The sequence below is a fragment of the Lissotriton vulgaris genome, chromosome 6 (genome assembly GCF_964263255.1).
Source record: "Lissotriton vulgaris chromosome 6, aLisVul1.2, whole genome shotgun sequence".
In the NCBI taxonomy this organism is placed as follows: Eukaryota; Metazoa; Chordata; class Amphibia; order Caudata; family Salamandridae; genus Lissotriton; species Lissotriton vulgaris.
Window position 1 is genome coordinate 1438527275 of NC_141694.1, and position 22392 is coordinate 1438549666.

Consider the following 22392-nt stretch of genomic DNA (forward strand, 5'->3'; position numbering starts at 1 on the left):
GTTCGCGTTTGCGAAATTGTACAAAACCTTTGCGAACTGGCAGAAACCCGCACGAACACACAAAAAAAAAATTCACAAATTCGCGAGAATTCGCGGATTTTGCGGATTGCGAGTTCGCAAATCCGCAAAATTCGCGAACGCGAGATTCGCAAAATTCGCCCATGCTTAATGGGTATCTCCATTTTTTTGAAAATGTTAATTTCTATTTTGAATATGTGTTTCAAGACTTACATTACACTGAAAGGAGGTCTGTCACTCTGTCACAAGGATGGTGTCATCAGTGATGTCATGAGTGATGTCACTGACCATGTCATGAGTGATGTAATATGTGACGTCATCAGCAGTGCATTGCAGGCGCGCAAGTTATAGTGAGTCCAACTAACTATAACGTGGGAATTTCAATGGTTTTATGTCAGTAAAATTTCAAGCTAACTATAACTGGTGTGAAACATATGGTTTTTTCAGTGAATTTAATAGGTTTTTTAAATGCTAATTCCTAACTATAACTGGTGTGAAACCTATGGTTTTTTCAGTGAATTTCGTAAGTTTTGTAAATGCTAATTCCTTTCTATATCGAGTTTCTAACCTATGATTTTTTTTTAATTTGCTGTTTTGTGTAAGTATTAATTGTTATTTTTTTTTTTTTCATTTTTTCCTGGGGCGCTCTGGGTGCGCGCTCCGGTAAGCTCTCCGGAAAGCACACCCAGAGCGCTACTTTCGTTCGTGAAAAAAAATATGAATGAAAAGTAAATAATAACGCAAGACATTTAGTACCACACATATAAAAGCAGTTTTTTTGAATAAGGAAATGAAAATGATTTTGCATTTCCGTGAAACTATCAAAACGTCACTTCGGAGCGCCGCGTAAGCGCCCCCGGAAGCGCCTACGTTCGCATCGCGCATGCGCCCCGGAAGCGCCTAAGTTTGCGCCGCATATGCGCCTATGTTCGCGCCGTGTGTGCGCCCCTGGAAGTGCCTACGTTCGCGCCGTCTATGCGCACCCGAAAGCGCTCCGGTGCGCGCAGCGTCAGCGCGTCAAGTCATGTGACCTTAAAATAACACTTTTCATTGGTTGCTAACAGTTTTTTTTACAAAGAATGAAATCCCCACCCATTTCCTTCACTTCTTCTTTCACTTTTGTGACTGAAAGACCTGTTTTTTGCTCTTGGATCTTTCTTGGTTTACCATGGCTGCCAGAGAATCCAGCAGTGAAGATGAGCATGAATTCATCAATGAAGAGCCTCCTCAACCAAAGGTGAAGGAGCATTTCATTTGGAATTTTTTTTAAATACCACCTAACCAGAAAAAGGTGAATGCTCCAAAAGTGGAGTGCAGGATCTGCAAACAAGTCCTGTCATGGGGTGACCCCAAGAAGAAATATTCTTTTGGGAACTTTACAATGATACGGCATGTGGAGAGGAGGCACCCCCAGAATTTTGCCCGGGAAAGTGTCAGGGCTCTGGCACAAGAGGTTCCCAGTGATGGGGCCTCTACATCCACCGAAGGAGCAACTACTTCTGGGAGGGGGCGATCGTAGGAGCTCGTGCCAAATATTCAACCTGCTTTCAACAATGGTGTCCTGAAATGCAGATAATGCGAGCAACTCCTTACCTATGGGGAGCAAAGTGTCCAGCTCATGGTTCGAGCATTGGAGAACCATCACTGCCGTTCCCATCCCTAATTTATTTTCGGGTTTTTTGCTCCTGTTGAGCAGTTTCCATTCCCTGTTTTTGTTTCTGTTCTTAAAAAAAAGAAGAAAAAAAAGTTATTTTCAGAACTACCTCCAATTCTCATCAAAGAGCTATATTCTTAAAAAAATGAAAAAGAGTAAGTGAAATGGAGTGCATTGATAATGGAAAGGAAAATGAGTAAGAAAGAACAGAAAAGTATGAGAGGAGAAAGGAAGTGAAGTCGGGGGACTGAAAGAAGGTGAGTGTTGGGAAGGAAAGTAAGGAGAAGAAGAGTGAATATGGGGAATGTGGATATTCAAAGAAAATGTTGAAAAGGAACGGGGGTGTGGAAGGGTAAGAAAAGATGCATTGCTGGAGTTGAAGACTGAAGGCCTCATTTATGAAGCCATGCGTCACTTTAACGCCACCAGAGCGTCACTTTTTGTAACGCATCAGTACAGTAAAAAATGCACCTTATTCAGTCATATTTACAAAGTGGCGCATATAGGTAGATGCGTCACTTTGTAAGCCCCTGCGCCACATTATTCCTACGTCAGGTGTAATGTATGCAAAAGGGACGTATTGACGCAAGAAAGGGTCGTAGAGGTGACGCAGTGAAATCTATGAGATATCACTGCGTCACTTTTATGACGCTGTTGCGTCTAAATATTACGCCTGTTTCATAGCAGACGTGCAGGCCCTTTCACATGGGGCCTGGCCCCATGTGAAAGGATGCATTGCTGGACTTGCATCATTTTTGAGACACCTTCTAGAAATACATCACTTTTGCGCTTACAGATACGTCTGAAATACTGACGTATCTGTAAGAACTTCCAACATAATACGTCATAAATTTAATATGACGCATGAGTAGAAGACTAAAGGCCTCATTTATGAGGCCATGCGTCACTTTAACGCCACCGGTGCGTCACTTTTTGTGACACACCAGTGCTGTAAATAATGCACCTTATTCAGTCATATTTACAAAGTGGCGCATCTAGGTAGATGTGTCACTTTGTTAGCCCCTGCGCCACATTATACCTACGTCAGGTGTAATGTATGCAAAAGGGACGTATTGACGCAAGAAAGGTTCGTAGAGGTGACGCAGTGAAATCTATGAGATATCACTGCGTCACTTTTATGACGCTGTTGCTTCCAAATATTACGCCTGTTTCACAGCAGGCGTGCAGGCCCTTTCACATGGGGCTTGGCCCCATGCGAAAGGATGCATTGCTGAAGTTGCTTCATTTTTGTGACACACTCCAGCAATGCATCACTTTTGCGCTTACAGATATGTCTGAAATACTGACGTATCTGTAAGAACTTCCAACATAATACGTCATAAATTTAATATGACGCATGAGTAGAAGACTGAAGGACTCATTTATGAGGCCATGCGTCACTTTAATGCCAACGGAGCGTCACTTTTTGTGACGCACCAGAGCTGTAAAAAATGCACCTTATTCAGTCATGTATACAAAGTGACGCATCTAGGTAGTTGCCTCACTTTGTAAGCCCCTGCGCCACATTATTCCTACGTCAGGTGTAATGTATGCAAAAGGGACGTATTGACGCAAGAAAGGGTTGTAGAGGTGACACAGTGAATAAACTGGGGGCCTCATTTATGAAAAGTGATGCATCGCTGCGTGAAAACAGCGATGCGTCACTTTTCAGTGCGCACTCCTTACGACATTCCTGATGCATCATACTTAATGTATGACGAATCATGTCGCAAGGAGTTACAGATACGTCAGTATTTCCGACGTGTCTGTAAGCGCAAAAGTGACGCATTGCTGGAGTGTGTCACAAAAGTGACGCAACTCCAATAATGCGTCCTTTCACATGGGGAAAGCCCCATGTCAAAGGGCTTCCGTCAGTCTTACGCCTGCTGTGAGGCAGGCGCAAGATTTTGACGCAACAGCGTCCTAAAAGTGACGCAGTGAAATCTCATAGATTTCACTGCGTCACTATTACGAGGCTTTTTGCGGGGGAACTCCCCCTCTGCATACATTATACCTGACGCAGGTATAATGTGGCGCAGGGGTTTAAAAAGTGATCCATCTACCTAGATGCATCACTTTTTAAATATGGCACAACGAGGCGCATTTTTTACACCGCTGGTGCGTCACAAAAAGTGACGCACCGGCGGCGCAAAATTGTCGCAAGGCCTTCATAAATAAGGCCCTGGATTTTCCCCATGCTTCGCTCCCAGGTGCGCTCCCTGGTGCGCGCACCGGGCGATCCCTCTGCGCAAATCGAATTATTTTTTTTTTTAAATGCCCCGCGGGACCCTATTTTAGCCCCCACATCAAACCTAGGGGATCAGGGGGGGGTCTTCCCTGCCCCCTTATAGTCATTTCCCCCTTCTTTTTTATGCCACCTCTTGTGTCTCTATCCTACGGAGACACAAGATGGCGGCCGCTCCGGACTGTTTCGAATGTTTACAGACACCCGTGAGCCCATCAGCTTTCCATTCGCAAGTCGCGTAGCACGCCCGGTGCGCTCCCCGGTGCGCGTACAGATATGTGCGTATAGATATATATATTTTTTTGAACCTAAATTACTCAAAATCCACTGGAGCACATATCTTGAGGCATAGCAAAGGCACATCGGGCTACCAGTCCCTACAATTTTGCCAAGTTTGATGTAAATCCATTCAGCCGTTCATGCTAAAAGTGAGTTTGACCGCCCTATGGAAATTAACATGGGGAAAACGTGTTTTGGGACCCCCCTTTTATCTCACCCCCCGCTTGACGCCACCCCCCAAACTTTCAGGGAAGGACCGGAGCTCAACGAGGCCATTTTGAGGACATTTTCAGGCAGATTCGTCAACCGGCGCCAAAGTTATTCCAAATAGAATTTTGAGATTTTGCATTGAAAAAAATCCTAACTATTACTACCTACTGGCGACCTGTCAGCTGTCTCTTTATATTCATGCAGCTTTCTTCAGGACCAGTGATGTGAAAATCCCTGGTGGTCCGTGCTCGCTAAGGCGCGTCCGACAAGTGGCGCCGCCCGGAAAAACTTTTCCGGGCGGCGGCAGTGGACCCAGTAGGTTACAGGAGGCGAGCCGTTACGAGCAAATGGCAGTAGCGTGAAGATAGCCTCCCCCGCCTAAGCCCACAGATGACAGCACTTTAATTCTGTGCTTTTTTTTGCGCACCTGGAAATACTAGGGTGCAGCAACCGTATTTTATGGTAATTTTTTCAAATACTTATTTTTCACATATATCCACTGGTCGGACGCGCCTTAGCGAGCACGGACCACCAGGGATTTTCACGTCACTGGTCCTGAAGAAAGCTGCATGAATATAGAGACAGCTGAAACATGTCGACCTACCTTTGAAGGGATAGAAGTGGTCAACAATATTACCACCCAGAATATCCCACACATTGTTTTTAACAATATTGGTTGACCACTGAATAAAATAATTTTTGGTACAACTAATATTTTTTAATTCACTACCACCTGCACTTAATCACATACACCAAGACCAATTCACAAGAACCTGCTCCTCTGTAAATCAGGCGTTGAAGCACACTGGAGGGACATTCGGTTCCTCCAGTGGGAACCCCGTGATGAAGCATGTCACCACTAGGGTGAGTGAGGGTTCTTCTTAATTAATCACTAATTGTTTCTTATGTATGTGTTTTCATTTGTTTTCCTTTGTCTGGTTCCAATATCGGTTTATCACTAGGAGGTGGAAGAATTTCTTGCCCTATGGGTTGTCTGACTCTAATTTCATGTCCAGGGCTCCAATAAGTCACTCCTTAGTTGTTTCTTGTATTTATGATTGGGGATATAGGAGTGATCCTTTTCTAATCCTCCCTCTCTTGTTGTTAATTAACATTTTGTTTCTGAGCAGCCCCTGAAAATTTGGGGGGGGGTTTCGTCAAGGGGGGCCGAGAAAAAAGGGTGGTCCCAAAACGTGTTTTTAACATTGAGTTTTCCATAGGGCGGATGGACTCACTTTTAGCTCGAACGGCTGAATGGATTTACACAAAACTTGGCAAAATTGTAGATATTGTTTGCCCGACGTGCCTTTGCTATGTCTCAATATATGTGGTCCAGTGGATTTTGAGAAATTAACGTTTTAAAAAACAGATATATCTGTGACAGCGCTCCGGTTAGCGCCCCGGTTCGCATACCTGACGCGTAACGGAACTTCGCGAAGTGAAGCTGATTGGCTCTCCGGTGTCTGTCAACATTCTAAACAGTCCGGACCGGCCGCCATCTTGCCTCTCGGTAGGATCGAGAGACAAGAGGAGGAGAAAAACGAAGGGGGAATTTAATGAAAGGGGGCAAGGTAGACCCCTCTTGACCCCCTAGGAATGATGTTGGGGTTATTAAAGGGTCCTGTGGGGCAAATAAAAAAAATTTGATTTTTCGCGGTAGAAGCGCTTCCCGGTACGCGAACCGGGTCGCTCACCGGTAGCGTAACGGGAGTTCGCCATTTTGTGTTTCGGTGGAAATTAATCACAAGATGGAGGAAAAACAATGTGGGAAATGGGTATAAGTGGGCACGGGAGACGTATCCTGACCCCCTAGGTTTTCTGAGGGTGGCTGAGAAGGCTCATATATGTTGGAATAAAAAAAATTGAATTTTTCGCGCGGTTAGCTGCCGGTACGCTAACCGGGAAGCGAACATAAGTGAAAATTAGTGAAAAAAGGTACATTCGAAATTTGGAAAGAGTAATTATAGTTAAGGTAGCTCTGAAAAGAGCTTTTGTGTTCTGTGTAAGTTCTAGGTACTTATAAGTAGGTACCAATACACAGTCTTAAATTTTGTATGAAAACTCTGTTTCCCTCATCTGAGAAGTGCACACCATCTCCTCTGTAGATATCTTGCATGTAGTAACGCAAGTTATTGTTGTAGATGGCGCCCATTCCATGGTCTCTCATATAAGCTGAAACAGACTTATTTACATGCTTCCTCGCTTTCTCAATTTGTGGACAAAATTGATTGGACCACCTCCATTTATTTATTTACTTGCGATGTGACTCCTGCAATGCGTCGCTTTTGTTGAATAGATGCATGATGCATCTGTGCTGTTTTTGCCCCATGGTGCTCCACATTGTAAATGTTAAAAGCGATGCATAAGTGGTGCAAGGGCCTTGTAAATACACCCCTGTGTGTGCATGGCCATTTTAAGTCACTTACCCCTGGTGCAAGGGTCTAGATAATGGCAATTATAAGGTAAGTGTTTAGTACTTTTTACGTTACACTTTTTACTTTTTACTTTTAGTTATCACATTTAACTTTTATTAGTTCCACTGCTTCATTTCTTTAACCCTCAGTTTCCTGCCTTTGCTACTTCCCTCATTTCTTTTTCTATTACTTACTTATACTACTCTTTCCACTCCTTTTCTCAGTCCCTCTTTAAACAGTATCTCTGTGTTACTCCCTCTATTTGTCTTTCTTTTAACATTACTCTCTGTTTACTTACTCTTCTTCTTTTTTTTTTTAATTTTTTTTTAGTTCGCTTCCCGGTTCGCGTACCGGAGCGCGAACCGGGAAGCGAATCAAAAGAAATAGAGGTTGCCAGAGTGCTAAACATTCTAGCAATTTCTTATAAAGGGGAGGTAGTTCTGAAAATAACTTTTTTTTATATTATTTTTGTTGTTTTATATGTTTTTTATTATTTTTCTGATTTTTTTTTGTTTTTTTGTATTTTTTGAACGGCTTTATATTTTTTTGTTTTTTGGGGGGGGAAACGAAAATGATTCATTATAAAGGGCTCAACAGGAGCAACAAAAAAAGAGATAATTTATTTTTTGGGGCGTTTTGTACATCGATGATTTTCAAAAACTGTATTGATTAGAGTTATACTCCTCTCTCCATAGGTAATTAACTTGCCGCAAAATATACAGGTAAATTTCATGTTCCCAAAGTTCATCTGTATATTTGGGACCGTCTCCCTCGCCTCTGGTCCCATCACTGCCTCTTGATTGGATGTATTGGCCACAGGTGGGAAGTTATTCTGCAGGTCACGTACTTGTGCAGCAGTATAGTTTATAGGGTGCCATCTTTCCATATGCCGATGCATGGTATAATTCCCATAGCTATATTTCTTTTCTGTCCCTCTGGACAGTTCATTTTGGCAGATCAGGCAGATAACGTACCGGGCATTTACCTTTTTTTGTCCTTGGGGAAATTTTAAAAATTGCCATATATAACTTTCTTTGGCAGGGACCTCCATGGCTGTTCAGGTAAAAACCTATTGGTCACTTGCTCCTCTTCCTCTTCTTCCTCTTCTTCCTCCTCTTGCTCAAGGATAACCTGAGGAGGTGGTCCTCTCTTCCTAGGAGGTTGTGGTGGTGGTGGGGGTCCACCAGCTGCAGCAATCAATGAAGCCATTTCTAAGCAATGAATGTAGGTCTTTCTCTCATAAAAATGAAAGTCAGGGAGAGGAAAAAAGGTGGGGCTTTCATCATTTGGGAAAAAAAATGTTCTAAACCAATGAAAAGTGTTATTTTTAGGTCATATGACCAAGCCTTACATCATTAGGAAACCAAAAGTAAAATGAACCAATGAAAAGTTTAATGAACAAGTCACATGACCTGTTATGCTTACGTTACGCGTCCCGCTACGCACCCGGAGCGCTTCCGGGGCGCTGCGCTTCGCGCCTCGGTTCGCGCTCTGGAGCGCTTCCGGGTGCGCTAATGCGGCGCGTCATAAGACACATTACGCGGCAACGCGATACGCCGCGCTTACGCGACGCGTCACAATGTTGTTTTCTAACGCGGTAGTTGCGCTATCGGAACGTTTACCGGTTCACGGACCGGGTCGCGGAACCAAATTGAGCTAACGGGAAGCTACCCTGTGTGCGGACCGGTAGCGAAACAAAAAAAAATAATAAAAAAAATATATAAATAAAAAAATTATATTATAAACATATAAAATATATTTTTGCATTAAAAGAAGAATACATTTTACAGCTTTTGATATTTGCTATTAAAAAACCATTGAGATTCACTGAAAAAACCATAGGTTATAGACCATATATAGTTAGGAATTAGCATTTACAAAACCTTAAAAATTTACTGAAAAAACCATAGGTTCTAGACCATATATAGTTAGGTATTAGCATTTTCAAAACCTTATTTTACTCGCACAAAACCATTAAAATGTGCATATATAGTTAGTTTGAGATGTCATCAGTGATGTCATCAGTGATGTCACTGACCATGTCATGAATGATGTAATATGTGACATCATCAGCAGTGGATTGCGGGTGCGTGATTTATAGTTAGTGCAACTAACTATATATGCGAATTTTAATGGTTTTGTGCGAGTAAAATAAGGTTTTGAAAATGCTAATCCCTAACTATATATGGTCTATAACCTATGGTTTTTTCAGTGAATTTTTAAGGTTTTGTAAATGCTAATTCCTAACTATATATGGTCTATAACCTATGGTTTTTTCAGTGAATTTTTAAGGTTTTGTAAATGCTAATTCCTAACTATATATGGTCTATAACCTATGGTTTTTTCAGTGAATATATATATTTTACTGAGGGGCATGGACCGCTCGAGGATGCGCCAGCATAAGGACTTCCGTTTGCTAGTTGGCAGCTATCCTTTTGAGAAAGGGAGAAGTGAAAGTTTTCTTTCTCTGACGGCACCGCAGGACACGCGAACATTTTGTGGAGAGCGGAGCAACCTGCACTTGCTAATTTAATTTGTGCAATGAGTGGGACTTGGTTAAATGCACGCAAACTATGCAAAAAACAAGCTTTGTCTCACCCCACAAAAACATTGCATTTTGGGGCTTGCAGTGAAGTTACAAGCCACGTGACCACTGAGAACTACTAGTTTCTAACCACACTCACCTGTGACCAAGGCCTCACGGCTGAAACGCGTAAGGATTGTGTGTTTCCTCCGCCTTCCATGACAAAATAAGTCTGCCTGTCCATCAGTCGGTGTTGGACTCTGTTTGTTGCTGGAGAGAGTTCCGTATTGCCAGGATCTCCATTCCTGGTTTGAGAGTCCGCCCTGCAGGTCCGGGGGCCCCGGTAAAATGGAGAAGCTGTGGTGATTTTTACTGAGGGGCATGGACCGCTCGAGGATGCGCCAGCATAAGGACTTCCGTTTGCTAGTTGGCAGCTATCCTTTTGAGATAGGGAGAAGTGAAAGTTTTCTTTCTCTGACGGCACCGCAGGACACGCGAACATTTTGTGGAGAGCGGAGCAACCTGCACTTGCTAATTTAATTTGTGCAATGAGTGGGACTTGGTTAAATGCACGCAAACTATGCAAAAAACAAGCTTTGTCTCACCCCACAAAAACATTGCATTTTGGGGCTTGCAGTGAAGTTACAAGCCACGTGACCACTGAGAACTACTAGTTTCTAACCACACTCACCTGTGACCAAGGCCTCACGGCTGAAACGCGTAAGGATTGTGTGTTTCCTCCGCCTTCCATGACGAAATAAAAGTCTGCCTGTCCATCAGTCGGTGTTGGACTCTGTTTGTTGCTGGAGAGAGTTCCGTATTGCCAGGATCTCCATTCCTGGTTTGAGAGTCCGCCCTGCAGGTCCGGGGGCCCCGGTAAAATGGAGAAGCTGTGGTGATATTTACTGAGGGGCATGGACCGCTCGAGGATGCGCCAGCATAAGGACTTCCGTTTGCTAGTTGGCAGCTATCCTTTTGAGAAAGGGAGAAGTGAAAGTTTTCTTTCTCTGACGGCACCGCAGGACACGCGAACATTTTGTGGAGAGCGGAGCAACCTGCACTTGCTAATTTAATTTGTGCAATGAGTGGGACTTGGTTAAATGCACGCAAACTATGCAAAAAACAAGCTTTGTCTCACCCCACAAAAACATTGCATTTTGGGGCTTGCAGTGAAGTTACAAGCCACGTGACCACTGAGAACTACTAGTTTCTAACCACACTCACCTGTGACCAAGGCCTCACGGCTGAAACGCGTAAGGATTGTGTGTTTCCTCCGCCTTCCATGACGAAATAAAAGTCTGCCTGTCCATCAGTCGGTGTTGGACTCTGTTTGTTGCTGGAGAGAGTTCCGTATTGCCAGGATCTCCATTCCTGGTTTGAGAGTCCGCCCTGCAGGTCCGGGGGCCCCGGTAAAATGGAGAAGCTGTGGTGATATTTACTGAGGGGCATGGACCGCTCGAGGATGCGCCAGCATAAGGACTTCCGTTTGCTAGTTGGCAGCTATCCTTTTGAGAAAGGGAGAAGTGAAAGTTTTCTTTCTCTGACGGCACCGCAGGACACGCGAACATTTTGTGGAGAGCGGAGCAACCTGCACTTGCTAATTTAATTTGTGCAATGAGTGGGACTTGGTTAAATGCACGCAAACTATGCAAAAAACAAGCTTTGTCTCACCCCACAAAAACATTGCATTTTGGGGCTTGCAGTGAAGTTACAAGCCACGTGACCACTGAGAACTACTAGTTTCTAACCACACTCACCTGTGACCAAGGCCTCACGGCTGAAACGCGTAAGGATTGTGTGTTTCCTCCGCCTTCCATGATGAAATAAAAGTCTGCCTGTCCATCAGTCGGTGTTGGACTCTGTTTGTTGCTGGAGAGAGTTCCGTATTGCCAGGATCTCCATTCCTGGTTTGAGAGTCCGCCCTGCAGGTCCGGGGGCCCCGGTAAAATGGAGAAGCTGTGGTGATATTTACTGAGGGGCATAGATCGCTCGAGGATGCGCCAGCATAAGGACTTCCGTTTGCTAGTTGGCAGCTATCCTTTTGAGAAAGGGAGAAGTGAAAGTTTTCTTTCTCTGACGGCACCGCAGGACACGCGAACATTTTGTGGAGAGCGGAGCAACCTGCACTTGCTAATTTAATTTGTGCAATGAGTGGGACTTGGTTAAATGCACGCAAACTATGCAAAAAACAAGCTTTGTCTCACCCCACAAAAACATTGCATTTTGGGGCTTGCAGTGAAGTTACAAGCCACGTGACCACTGAGAACTACTAGTTTCTAACCACACTCACCTGTGACCAAGGCCTCACGGCTGAAACGCGTAAGGATTGTGTGTTTCCTCCGCCTTCCATGACGAAATAAAAGTCTGCCTGTCCATCAGTCGGTGTTGGACTCTGTTTGTTGCTGGAGAGAGTTCCGTATTGCCAGGATCTCCATTCCTGGTTTGAGAGTCCGCCCTGCAGGTCCGGGGGCCCCGGTAAAATGGAGAAGCTGTGGTGATATTTACTGAGGGGCATGGACCGCTCGAGGATGCGCCAGCATAAGGACTTCCGTTTGCTAGTTGGCAGCTATCCTTTTGAGAAAGGGAGAAGTGAAAGTTTTCTTTCTCTGACGGCACCGCAGGACACGCGAACATTTTGTGGAGAGCGGAGCAACCTGCACTTGCTAATTTAATTTGTGCAATGAGTGGGACTTGGTTAAATGCACGCAAACTATGCAAAAAACAAGCTTTGTCTCACCCCACAAAAACATTGCATTTTGGGGCTTGCAGTGAAGTTACAAGCCACGTGACCACTGAGAACTACTAGTTTCTAACCACACTCACCTGTGACCAAGGCCTCACGGCTGAAACGCGTAAGGATTGTGTGTTTCCTCCGCCTTCCATGACGAAATAAAAGTCTGCCTGTCCATCAGTCGGTGTTGGACTCTGTTTGTTGCTGGAGAGAGTTCCGTATTGCCAGGATCTCCATTCCTGGTTTGAGAGTCCGCCCTGCAGGTCCGGGGGCCCCGGTAAAATGGAGAAGCTGTGGTGATATTTACTGAGGGGCATGGACCGCTCGAGGATGCGCCAGCATAAGGACTTCCGTTTGCTAGTTGGCAGCTATCCTTTTGAGAAAGGGAGAAGTGAAAGTTTTCTTTCTCTGACGGCACCGCAGGACACGCGAACATTTTGTGGAGAGCGGAGCAACCTGCACTTGCTAATTTAATTTGTGCAATGTGTGGGACTTGGTTAAATGCACGCACACTATGCAAAAAACAAGCTTTGTCTCACCCCACAAAAACATTGCATTTTGGGGCTTGCAGTGAAGTTACAAGCCACGTGACCACTGAGAACTACTAGTTTCTAACCACACTCACCTGTGACCAAGGCCTCACGGCTGAAACGCGTAAGGATTGTGTGTTTCCTCCGCCTTCCATGACGAAATAAAAGTCTGCCTGTCCATCAGTCGGTGTTGGACTCTGTTTGTTGCTGGAGAGAGTTCCGTATTGCCAGGATCTCCATTCCTGGTTTGAGAGTCCGCCCTGCAGGTCCGGGGGCCCCGGTAAAATGGAGAAGCTGTGGTGATATTTACTGAGGGGCATGGACCGCTCGAGGATGCGCCAGCATAAGGACTTCCGTTTGCTAGTTGGCAGCTATCCTTTTGAGAAAGGGAGAAGTGAAAGTTTTCTTTCTCTGACGGCACCGCAGGACACACGAACATTTTGTGGAGAGCGGAGCAACCTGCACTTGCTAATTTAATTTGTGCAAGGAGTGGGACTTGGTTAAATGCACGCAAACTATTCAAAAAACAAGCTTTGTCTCACCCCACAAAAACATTGCATTTTGGGGCTTGCAGTGAAGTTACAAGCCACGTGACCACTGAGAACTACTAGTTTCTAACCACACTCACCTGTGACCAAGGCCTCACGGCTGAAACGCGTAAGGATTGTGTGTTTCCTCTGCCTTCCATGACGAAATAAAAGTCTGCCTGTCCATCAGTCGGTGTTGGACTCTGTTTGTTGCTGGAGAGAGTTCCGTATTGCCAGGATCTCCATTCCTGGTTTGAGAGTCCGCCCTGCAGGTCCGGGGGCCCCGGTAAAATGGAGAAGCTGTGGTGATATTTACTGAGGGGCATGGACCGCTCGAGGATGCACCAGCATAAGGACTTCCGTTTGCTAGTTGGCAGCTATCCTTTTGAGAAAGGGAGAAGTGAAAGTTTTCTTTCTCTGACGGCACCGCAGGACACGCGAACATTTTGTGGAGAGCGGAGCAACCTGCACTTGCTAATTTAATTTGTGCAATGAGTGGGACTTGGTTAAATGCACGCAAACTATGCAAAAAACAAGCTTTGTCTCACCCCACAAAAACATTGCATTTTGGGGCTTGCAGTGAAGTTACAAGCCACGTGACCACTGAGAACTACTAGTTTCTAACCACACTCACCTGTGACCAAGGCCTCACGGCTGAAACGCGTAAGGATTGTGTGTTTCCTCCGCCTTCCATGACGAAATAAAAGTCTGCCTGTCCATCAGTCGGTGTTGGACTCTGTTTGTTGCTGGAGAGAGTTCCGTATTGCCAGGATCTCCATTCCTGGTTTGAGAGTCCGCCCTGCAGGTCCGGGGGCCCCGGTAAAATGGAGAAGCTGTGGTGATATATATATATATATATATATACATATATATATATATATAGGATTGATGAAGGAATGGGCGGAAGTAAATCTTGACTCCTCAAGGAGATTAACATTACTCCTAATTAAATATGCGGATATTGACAGAGCGAGGCTCTTAACTGAAATTGAAGCCATCAATGGGGAGTTAACAAACATGGGCCAAGAAGATGAAATAGCTCGCTTGAGAAAAGAAATAGCGACCAGACTTAAAAAGGAGGAAGAGAAAATAAAAGACAGAAAAGCGCATAAATTTCAACGCGACAAGGTTGATTACGAAATAGGACAGATTTTTACGTTTGCTCGAAAATTTGACAACATTCGCAAAAATAAACAACAGCAGAAAATGGGGCGAGGTAAAGGCCCCACCGCCAGTGCTCAGGCAAGATCAAGAGATGAAGAAGCTGGAGTTATATCCAGTGATCAATATACGTCCAATAGTGAGGATGACTCTGAACTGAGAAGTGCGCCAACAACATCAACTGACGCGACGCCATCGCCGGGGGAAGAGATGGAAATTTTAGCCGCTCAAAGAATGACAACTTTGAGACCCATGACCCGCTCGCAAACACACGGAAGTGGGCAAACTACAAACGCAAACAAAGGCGGAATGCAGCAAAACGCAAACAAACAACCAAATCAACCCCGAAGGAAAAAGAGTTACTGGAAAAGGAAACAAAACGAACAATAATCAACTTGTCAAAATTGAAATTAACACAAAAAGAGGAGAACACCTTGAGTCTGGGCTTATCATATTGTCCTCCCAATAACTTTGACTACCCTAACACCAGGATGGATTTATACAAAGGAGTGAGAAAGTTAAAATTAAAAAAGTTATATGCCATGAAAAAATCTTCACAGGAAACAGAGGGAAGCCATCAACCCATGACACAGCCTGAAGAAGTAGACATGGAACAGGAGTTGGAGGATTTATGGAATGAAGTGAGCAGACAAGAGGGCTCAGCACAACAAGAAACAATGACACCACCCAGTAAAGGAGCAGGTTTAACTAAATTTAAACCCAAGTCAAAATACTATCCAATAATGTTACATGACGCCATAGACACGTTCCATGATGTTGTATCACAAAAAATAAAAAAATTAAACAAAAAAATAGGCACCAGCACTGTCATGCAAAGACATCGGAATCAAGACCACAGATACTTTCAATTAATGAAAAAACTTTCCACGAACAAAGAGGTGATAATTCGCAACAGCGATAAAGGAGGGAATATAGTCTTATGGCCTCATGAGGAATACATGAAGGAGGCTATGCATCAGTTGAACGATAGACAATGTTATTCCAGGACTGATGTTGGCAAACTAAAGGATATGTACCAAACGTACTATAAAAAATTATCGAGCTGGAGAAATAAAAATCTCATCAGCGACAATGAATACAAATATCTCAAAAACGATAACCCTACAGTGCCAACAATATACTTTATACCAAAAGTACATAAGGACTGCAACAAACCACCAGGTCGTCCGATCATCAGTGCAAAAAACAGCTTACTGGAAAATACATCGGTCTACGTAGATTATTTCCTCCAAGATTATGTCAAATCACTAAAGTCTTATGTAAGGGACACCAGTGACTTTTTAAATAAGATAAAGAACTTCCAATGGAATGGCGAATACATTATGATGGCAATAGACGTAACATCATTATACACCAGCATAAAGCACGAAGATGGGGTGCAAGCAATAGAATACTATCTGAAAAACAGGGCCCCCATATTCCATCAACACAATGAAATGCTGGTAGCTATGATTAGATTTTGTTTAAATAACAACATGTTTATGTTTAATCATTTATTATATTGCCAAACACAAGGGGTAGCCATGGGGGCCAGTTTTTCTCCAAGTTACTCATGCCTACACATGGGGAAATGGGAGGAACTGGTCCTGGGAGGAAAATATGCTGAAACCTTAAAGACAAAAGTGAAATTATGGCTAAGGTTTATAGATGATTTATTTGTAATCTGGCATGGAACAAAGGGGGAAGCAGAAATCTTTTTGGGAGAAATTAATAACAACCAATTAAATTTAAAATTCACGGCTGAGATCAGTGAGATAAGGGTAAGTTTCCTTGATACAGAAGTGTTTGTAACAAATAATACCTTGCAAACTAAGCTGCATAGAAAGAAAACGGCAGGGAACTCCCTACTGCATGCCTCGAGTTCACATCCCCATCACCTAGTGAATAGCATTCCCTACGGGGAAATGTTAAGGATCAAGAGGATATGCAGTACCCAGGAAGAATTAAAGCTAGCCCAACAAGAAAGTAAGGACAGATTCCTAGTCAGGGGTTATTCTAACAAAATCATAAACCTTGCCATAACGAAAACAAACCTAATGGAGAGGGAGACACTATTGGCTGGTAAAACTGCAAAAAAACCAGACCATATAATTGAAAGGCCCCAAGCTAGCCAAGATGACTCTGGAGTAAATAATTTTCGTTTAGTTGTCGGATACAGCAGACAACACAAAACTATCCAAAAAATCATCCAAGACTCATGGCCTACTGTCTTAAGTGACCCAGTACTAGGACCCCTGCTACCGCAGAGGGTGTCCATTACTTTTAGCAGAGGCCCATCAATGAGAGATGCATTAGTGGTGTCTGATCCTGAAATAATAGGCAAACCCGACTGGTATCACAACCTGAAGGGTTTTAAACGATGTCCAACCTGTAAAGCATGCACACATGGCGTAAATACGAAAACGTACATAAGCCCCTTCAGAACAAAACCATATATAATTAACAAAATGCTCAACTGTAAAAGCGAATACATAGTATATGTATTGACCTGCCCATGTGGGTTTAATTACGTGGGGTCCAGTAAATTACAGGCTCATGTTCGTATATTGCAACATCTACGAGCCATAACGAATATGGACAACACGTATCCAGTTGCTAGGCATTTTAAAAAGCATCACGCATCGAATAATAAAGGGTTGAAATTTTATCTGATTGATGCGATAGCTCCCAACAGAAGGGGTGGGGATCGTGAAAATAAGTTACGCAAGCTGGAAACACGGTACATTCTTCTATTGGATTCAAAACACCCCAATGGATTGAATCTGACCGAAGATATGTACACGTGCTTAACCTAGAAAAATCCATGTGCATAAAACAGATATGAGTATGTTCCACAGAGGAAAGTAAAGAAAAGTAAAAGATGAAGTTGTTGATAGACTGTTCCAAATATGACCAAAGATGAACAATGTTAAGTACATGACACATCCCCGATCACCACTTTTATTGGTATGTTGTAAATAGAATGTACATATATGAATTTGATAGATTGTTATAAATATTTTATACATATTTTATAATTATTGTGTGAAAAGTTGTTCAGCATGATAGTTTAAGGGGTCATTGCAGTATATGGTCAGAATTTGGAACATGAGGACATACACATAACTAATAGAAGAACAAAAATGCTTAATAACATGGTAATTGAAACATAACAGTGGATAATAAGTGCTGATAACATCAAGTGAACATTGATTATGGTAAAGCTATACAACATATGAACATAAATTTGAAAAGGTGCACACAACAGCCACCGAAAAGTGAATATCTAAGAGATGTGAAAAACGATAATAAGATAGAAATCTTTTTTAACCGGGTGAAAACACCGAAAACACACATTACACTAATATTGTAAAATTCACATAAAAAGATCATTATTTTCATTAGTCATGGAGAAGTCTTGTACATGTGATATGAGAATGCCAAGGGTACAATGGGTTAATGGACTTATGTATTTTACATGTATTCAAATTAGTCCTATAACAAGTATTTTACCATTTGATATAATTTAACGTATAACCAAAGGTTAAACAAAAATGTATTTCACCCATATCAATTGAAACTATTCACTGACCCGCTCTGTACATAACGTATTTTACGATGACCATGTTTGAAAAGTACAAGTTTTTTCTATGTCTATGAATTTTGTAAATCACGTGATATTTGAATCACAAGAGCACTGTCACTTTAAAAAGCCTTCGCGCTCAAATGCAAATGTCGAGTGAACAAGCGGCGTTCGCGCCGCGAAACGCGTCTCAGGCATCTGGCTGCAATAAACATTTGAAGCACCGAACAACAACTGGGTCCGTGTCCTGTTTTGATCCAGCATGAAGCAAGCGTGGGGTTTGAACACAGGATTTGCGATATATATATATATATATATATATATATATATATATATATATATATATATATATATATATATATATATATATATATATATATATGTATAGGTATCAGGGAACTCTGGGTAGTTCACTAGTTCCCGAGTATAATTAAGCTGGAGAGCAGCTCCTGTATGTGGAGCATCCTCAAACACCACTGGCACTCTGAATCTGCTCACTTCAAATGTATTTATCTATAGGAGAGTTTTTAGGCATAGGATTGCTTGCCTCGGAGAGTTCAGCACATATATGGTAGAGAAAGTTCATGATTCAAAACAGTATATTACTTTATGATGTGATCTTTGCAGGTCATTTCATGTTAGTGTATTAAATTGTACCAATGCATTGAGTGGAATTTTTTAGAAGTGACATAGTCTAATCAGGAACTTTTAAATATTCAGGCCCCCTCCCCCATCCTGTCGACCACATTGCCATTATTGAACCATGAAATAGCTGCCTTTTTCCCAATTTGTGGCCTAAGGTGTTACTATAGATAGAACAAAATTATAGTCTTTTGCTTTTGTGGAGCACACACCATGAACTAATGTATCTCAAGGTGCTCTCGTGCAATGATGAAAGAAAAGGAGGCACAGTCAAAAAGTAATTTCCTACGATCATAAGATATGGTCAAATGGAAGCTGGGATTGAGGGGAGGTTTTGTGCAGTACAGCCACTGGATGGTTTTCTTATCCTCTCTATAATTATAGATCAAAGCGTAATGCTTTCTGTTTAATTCTTGGAGGTGCTAAATTATTGCACTGTTAAATACATCCACACTATGCATGTATCAATATGATTGTTGGTAGCAAGGTTTGTTAAATGTGACGTTTTAATGCAGAAGCAAAAATGAAAATCAAAGTATCCACTGTTGTCCATTTTTTAAAACTATTTGCTCCACATTGCAAGAAGTGTTTGTTCATTGTCGACTCTTCTTGAATTAATTCATTCACCCACTCCTCACCGTCCAATTATTCATTAATTGAGCAATGCTGCCTTTTCTCCACTTTAAATCTATCCAGTCAATGACTGAAAAAGGTTCAATAATGAAAAATGTGTTGCAAAGAGTACTGTATATGGATTTTTTCAAAACATTCTTAGATAGAGAACTCTCTCTCAAACTCACCTTACAGTGGTAAAGCTCACCTGCTACACTCGCTCACTTTATTCAGAATGTGGGCTGGTCTGACAAAATTTGCCAGGACCTGGGGCGGCTCCTCTAATTGGGCAGAGGAGCATCTGCCCATTGCTTGTTCGCAGTGCGACAAGCAGAAACATAAATTGATAAAAATACAATTTTATGGTTCTGCTTCTCACACTGCAAGAAAGCAGAAGTGTTTGGTTGGGGGAAGGCCGGTGGGCGGTGCTGCTCTAGGGCAGGGGAGGAGTGGCTTGCCCACTGTTGAGGGTGCTGACTGGTTTGGTCGGGCCGAGGAAGCATGCAGCCTACATGGAGAAAATGGCCTCCCCAAAGGCGCCTGGCCATTCTGACTAATCACAACGCTGCCATTGCAGCATTGTGATTGGCTTAGGGGAGGGGAGGGAGGCTGCCTGCTTCCTGTTCCTGCCAGAGGCAGGAGAGCAGGGGAGGAGCAGAGACAACACGATACTTGGCCAGCGAATGTAAGTTAACTTTTTTTAAATTGTAAATTAAACCACCCCCGCATGACCACGTCCCCACTCAAACCTGCGAGTCAGGCCCTCTTTTGGTTCCCAGCCTGGCTCTGCATATGAGAGAAGTTCTGATATGCACTGCCTGACAGGTTTGTGTTTGATGCACAGTAGACAGTTAGGCATGGCTTTAAGTGGGATGAAAAATATAGGGACTCTCTCAAAGTGGAGGGGGCGATGCAGTTTAGGCATGGTTTAAAAACAAGTAAGCTAAAAACCTGTGCTTATTATAGTGTGCCGCCCGACTAGTATTTTGCTGCTTCTGGCATGTAACATTACAACTGCAACAAGCCATGATGATTGGATTTGCCAGTGGTTGTTAGTTGTATAAGATAAATAAGCAACAACTATGGCTTCGTAGTATAGAATATTGAAAATGCTTCTGTTCTGAAATGATGAGATAGTCCATCTCTAAAAGGGATGGGTGGCTGAACTGCGAGTTTGGTGCACAGAGCAGCCACTCACTGTTTTTGGGCGGATGCCCCGCATTCATCAAACTCAAATGACCCTCTATGGTCGAGTATCTGGATTTCAGAGGAATCATTTGTTGCTTTCTGAACTAGAATACATCCCTTTTTCAAAAGTCACATTAGTATTACACTATATGACGTTGCGCATGTTTTATATTTTACTAGACAGTTTTAAACGTTCTTTGAAAGAGGTTTTTTTTTTTTTTTTTGCAAAGAAAAAGCCAGCACGCTCGAGCTAAGAGAATACGTTACTCATCCATGCACGGGTGGCTAGTACCAACCGAAATCGACTGTTGACAGAGAGCTGTTTCCATTGTAAATGCCAAAGGCAATGTTTAGAGAGAATTTGGATTATATCCAAGCCTGATATGGATTGATTTAAGATGAAAGACTCCATGAAAAGAATATCATGGTACCATTAGAAAAGGCAAGAAAGATTTATTTTCTCGCAGCATGGCCTCAGCTGCTGACACTGATAACATTTCACAATGGCTTATGAATCGCGAGCTAATAGAGCACGGCTGCCTGGAAGCCAGGATACTTGAATCAGTTTTGCATTGTAATTTATTAGGAAACTGCTTTTTTTTTACAATAGCAAGATAATAAAGTACTCTGTTAACACAGATATTAGCCATGCTCCATCTGCCGCGCCTCCTTCTGATTGTGCTTTCAAGCTGAGCAGTTTCTTGGTGCAATATATTAGCTGTCTTGATCAATGTAAATAGTAAGTTGATAGCGTCTGGGTCACAGCAGAATAAAATGGCAGTATCTTGTTATCACTTTCTAAGAGAGGTTGTTATGGTGACCTGCCCTGGAAAGGAGCTTCTTTTTCCGCACTCTGGAGTCACCAATGCCCTCGATACCTGCTGACACGGAGACAGGGCTGGCTCCTCCATGTGGGCGGAGGAGCGTCGCCCTACTGCTTTCTCGCAGTGCGAGGAGCAGAAACCTAAAATGGTATCATAAGTACCATTTTATGTTTCTGCTTCTCGCACTGCATGAAAGCAGAAGGGTTTGGTTGGGGGCCGGCAAGTGGGTGAGTCTGTTCGAGAGCAGGGGAGGATCCAAATGCTGCAGGCCCTGACTGTTTAGTCGGCCCCCCTGACTGTTTGGTCGGTCTCCGGGGCCGACCAAACCAGTCATGCACACTCTCCCTTTTCTCCATGTACTGCATGCAGCCTACATGGAGAAATTGGATTCCCCCCTAGACGCCTGTGTGGTCAGCATCCCAACCAATCACAGCGCTGCCATTGCAGCATTGTGATTGACTTAGGGGAGAGAATGAGAGGGGAGGGAGGCTGCCTGCTTCCTGTTCCTATAGAGGCAGGAAAGCAGGAGCAGACCCAGCAGTGAAGACGCAGGACCCGTTAAGGTACGTTTTTTTATTATTATTTAAACCCCCTCTCCCCGCGTGACCACCCCTCCCCGCACGACCCCGCACCCACCCCCCACCCATGAGTCATGCCGGCTGCGACTGCACTGAGACAGAGATAATCCAGGCAGGTGTGAGAGTTGAACCCTTAAGCTCCAATAAGAAATGGAGAATTATCAGGGGGTCTATAACTCCGATTCCAACTTCCCCAGTCATTCCTTATTTTGCCCTTTAAGTTTTTTTCAGAGATTTTGGTTGTTTTGAGCTGGCGAAATCTCCCGGGGAAAGTCAAAGAATCCACACTGCTCCTGCCAGTTTTAACTTTAGGATGGGGCTGGCAACTGCTGCTACCAGCCCATCCATCGAACTTGTCTGGTGACGCCTAATGTGGGCCTCAGAGGTGATCTGATGGATGATGTACAACAAAGCTGCAGTGTTTCTCCACGTCTACGTCTACGTCGTTTCACTGTAAGCATCAGATATTGTTGCCCACTCTCTGCCACCTAAAATCACAGCCTCAGAAACACGAAAGGCTGAACCTGAATTGCAAGGATTTAAACTCGTGACCTCCAGAACTGCATTTTGTCACCAGGAGCATTCCTCTAGACGAGCCACCCAACCAGTAGAGGACATTTGATTCAAAAGACAGATTTTGGCAAAATTAGAAATCCTTAACACATTCTTTCA